We start from the raw sequence: 4,744 nt of genomic DNA, 5'->3' as shown, positions 1-4,744 counted from the left end.
ACAGCATGTAGACTCGGCAACCTCACTCAGTGACTCAGGACCACTCAAGCTGCAAGTCCCTCAGCGCTTCCTTCTGCTCTTTTTCTTTTTACAAGATGAGGTTTATTCCAACTATAACATTCAGAGTTTTTTCCAAAAGTAAACATTAATCAGAATAAAAATCCGCAAACTATTACCACATCAACCTGCCCATGGGTCTGCTCCGAGGATTATAGAAACAGAAATTAGGTGCAGTAGGAGGCCATTCGGCCCTTCGAGCCAGCACCGCCATTCATTGTGATCATGGCAGATCGTCCAAAATCAACAACCCGTGCCTGCCTTCTCCCCATATCCCTTGATTCCACTAGTTCCTAGAGCTCTATCTAACTCTCTCTTAAATCCATCCAGTGATTTGGCCTCCACTGCCCTCTGTGGCAGGGAATTCCACAAATTCACAACTTTCTGGGTGAAAACATTTTTTCTCACCTCAGTCTTAAATGGCATCCCCTTTATTCTAAGACTGTGGCCCCTGATTCTGGACTCGCCCAACATTGGGAACATTTTTCCTGCATCTAGCTTGCCCAGTCCCTTTATAATGTTTAACTTTACATTTGACTCCTCCCATTTCCTCCAAACACAAGGCGTAGCTATGGGCACACGCATGGGCCCCAGCTACGCCTGCCTCTTTGTCGGGTACGTTGAACAATCCTTGTTCGATGCGTACCAGGGCCCCATCCCCGACCTCTACCTCCGCTACATTGACGACTGCTTTGGTGCCACCTCCTGCACCCACACACAACTGACTGACTTCATCCACTTCACCACCAACTTCCATCCGGCACTCCAATACACCTGGACGATTTCCGACACTTCCCTACCATTCCTTGACCTCACCATCTCCATCGCAGGGGACAGACTCCTGACCGACATACATTATAAACCCACTGACTCACATGGCTATCTGGACTACACGTCTTCCCACCCTGCCCCCTGTAAAGACTCCATCCCCTACTCCCAATTCCTCCGCCTACGCCGCATCTGTTCCCAGGATGAGACATTTCATACCAGGGCATCGGAAATGTCCTCGTTCTTCAGGGAACGGGGATTCCCCTCCGCCACCATAGATGAGGCTCACACCAGGGTCTCATCCATACCCCGCAACACTGCTCTCTCTCCCCATCCCCGCACACGCAACAAGGGCAGAGTCCCTCTGGTCCTCACCTTTCACCCCACCAGCCGGCAAATACAACACATAATCCTCCGCCATTTCCGCCACCTCCAACGTGACCCCACCACTCGCCACATCTTCCCATCTCCCCCCATGTCTGCCTTCCGCAAAGACCGCTCCCTCCGCAACTCCCTCGTCAATTCTTCCCTTCCCTCCCGCACCACCCCCTCCCCGGGCACTTTCCGTTGCAACCGCAAGAAATGCAACACCTGTCCCTTCACCTCCCCCCTCGACTCCATTCAAGGTCCCAAGCAGTCGTTCCAGGTGCGACAAAGGTTCACCTGTATCTCCTCCAACCTCATCTACTGCATCCGCTGCTCTAGATGTCAGCTAATTTACATCGGTGAGACCAAGCGTAGGTTGGGCGACCGTTTCGCCGAACACCTCCGCTCAGTCCGCCTTAACCTACATGACCTCCCGGTGGCTCAGCACTTCAACTCCCCCTCCCATTCCCAATCCGACCTCTCTGTCCTGGGTCTCCTCCATTGCCAGAGTGAGCAACAGCGGAAATTGGAGGAACAGCACCTCATATTCCGTCTGGGGTCCTTGCGCCCTTATGGCATCAACATTGAATTCCCCCAATTTGGCTAGCCTGTGCTGTCCCCTCCCCTTCCTTCACCCTCTAGCTGTCTCCTCCCACCCACCCATCCGCCCGCCCTCGGGCTCCTCCTCCTCCCTTTTTCCTTCTTTCTTTCCCCACCCCCCATCAGTCTGAAGAAGGGTTTCGGCCCGAAACGTCGCCTATTTCCTTCGCTCCATAGATGCTGCTGCACCCGCTGAGTTCCTCCAGCAATTTTGTGTACCCTCCTTTATAATGTTATATGTTTCTATAAGATACCCCCTCATCCTTCTAAACTCCAGTGAATACAAGCCTAGTCTTTTCAATCTTTGATCCAGAGTACTAATCCTTTGGGAAAAGTTTGCTTTGGGATACGGAGACTGACGGCAGGGGTGGGCAATGCTAAAAGGGAACAGGTCCTGATTCCGATACCCATGCAGGTTGTGTGCTTAAGGCAGAATTCAGAACTGGCTTATTCACAGAAGATAGAGGTTGTGGTGGGAGGAAGATATTTTGGCTGGAGGCCTGTAACCTGTGGACTTCTGCAGGGATCTGTGCTGGGACTTCTGCTGTTTGAATCATATAAATGACTTGGACATAAATTTAGATGGGATGGTGAGTAAGTTTGCGGATGGCACCAACATTGGAGAAGTTGCAGACAGTGAGGAAGGCTGTCAGAAGATGCTGTCAGAAGATGTAGTGTGATATATATCAGCTGCAGAAATGGGCAGAGAAAAGGCAGATGGAGTTAAACCCGAGCAAGTGTGAAATATTGCACTTTGGGATGTTGAACATAAGAGGAAAGAATACAGTTAATGGCAAGACCCTTCATAGCAAAGATGTGCAGAGGGATCTTGGTGTCCAAGTTCATAACTCACTGAAGGTGGCAGCACAAATAGATAGGGTGGTAAAGAAAGTAGATGGTCTGCTTGCCTTCATTACAAGGGGCATTGAATATAAGAGTCTGGAAGTCATGATTCAGATATATAAGTTTTTGGTGAGGCCACATTTTGAGTATTGTGTGCAGTTCTGGTCGTCCCATTACAGGCAAGCTGTGTCGGAGAGGGTGCAGAGGAGGTTTACCAGAATGCTGTCTGGATTAGAGGGCTTCAGCTACAGGGAGAGGTTGGATAGACATGGATTGTCTTCTCAGAAACATCAGAGGTTGAGGGGAGAGTTGAGAGAAGTATATAAAATGATGAGACACATAGATAGGGTATTGTGGGGTGACTGACAGGAACTGTCAGGGAGAGGCACTGACCCTTCTACTATTCCTGCTTTAACTTGTGCACTCAGTGACGAGTAGGTAGATGGGTTCTGTCGACGGACAACTCCCAGGGGTGGAATGTAATGTAAAATTTAAAGAGGCTTTGCAGCAAAGATGGAGTTGTCTGCTAACAGCACCACGTGCCCACAAGCAGCTGGCTTAGAAACAGTTTGATGTTTGATAAAATGCTTGGGCTCAATTAGAAGCACCTGGTAAATCATGGGTCACGAGTGGTCCAGATAAGATAAACTTTTCATTCGAGACTAGCTCAGTGCTTGATTTAACCTTGTGTTTTGACTAAGAAGAACAGCTCGTTTTATAAACATAGCTAACTTTTATTTATACATTGAGGTACAAATACATGCATATTTCGAATGAACTTTAACTTTGGTGAGAGCGAGAGAGACTTCACTGAGGACCGTGATGTGCGCGGTGCCGGGTCCCTGGATTTCTCCAGACCAGCCGTCGCCGACAGCACACAATGATGTACACAAGCGTGAGGTTTGTGCCTTTATCTGTACTTTACTGGATTTTACTGTAGTAAAGATAGTTGTTTGTAGCCCAGAATGTTATTTTCTTATTCATTAATCCCAATCCTCGAAACCTGTTTGTATTGCATCACAGGTTGTGTTGGAGCAGCAGCCATTAATTCCAAACAAGAACCAACATTCAGAATTTTTTTCTCATGTACATTGGAAACTATAATCATTTTGGAATTTAAAGGACAGCTTTGCCAACAGGCAGGGTGTCTACTGAGACAATTGGGTGTTTATTGACCTACAGCAAACCCGAAAACGTCAGCTGAAGATATTTCACACTGCTGTAATAGAGATGAAGGAATGTCCAGACCAGACTGATTTGTCACTTGGCACATCAAGAATGGTCATGGGGATAGAAACAAAATGCTGGAGTAACCCAGCAGGTCAGGCAGCATCTCTGGATGAAAGGAATAGGTGGCGTCTCGGGTCAGAACCCCGAGGGTATCATCGGTATAAACCAGCATCTGCAGTTCCTTCCTACACACACGGCCATGGGGATATTTGTATGCCTGTCAATAATTGGGGTATTTGTGTACTCAGAGAGTCAGCCCTCACAACAGTAATGTGTGTAAGAAGGGACTGCAGATGCTGCTTTAAACCGAGGATAGACACAAAAAGTTGGAATAACTCAGCAGAACAGGCAGCATCTCTGGAGAGAAGGTAGGGTGACGTTTCGGGTCAAGACCCTTCTTCAGGTTGGGAAGCTTTTAGACCTGCCTTTGAATCACTGTCCCAGCAAAGGAGTTTGAATAATCAGAGGTGTCTTGGCAGCTACAATATGTCCCCATTGTGATTCTCCAAAGTTCACTTATCTGCACTCAGTAGATAATTATCAGTAAATAATTTTAGCACTTGATAATTCATTGATTATTGTGTAGGAAAGAACTGCAGATGCTGGTTTAAATCGAAGGGAGACACAAAATGCTGGAGTCACTCAGTGGGTCAGGCAGCATCTCTGGAGAGAGGTAATAGGTGGCGTTTCGGGTCGAGACCCTTCAGACTGATGTCAGGGGAGGGGGCGGGACAAAGATGGAATGTAGTTGGAGACAGTAAGACTGGTGGGGGGGGGGGGAGGGGACAGAGATGGAAAGCAAGGGCTATCTGAAGTTAGAGAAGTCAATGTTCATACCGCTGGGGTGTAAACTACCCAAGCCAAATATGAGGTACTGTTC

The sequence above is a fragment of the Amblyraja radiata genome, chromosome 38 (assembly GCF_010909765.2).
Source record: "Amblyraja radiata isolate CabotCenter1 chromosome 38, sAmbRad1.1.pri, whole genome shotgun sequence".
Taxonomy (NCBI): domain Eukaryota; kingdom Metazoa; phylum Chordata; class Chondrichthyes; order Rajiformes; family Rajidae; genus Amblyraja; species Amblyraja radiata.
This window is presented reverse-complemented; position numbering follows the sequence as displayed.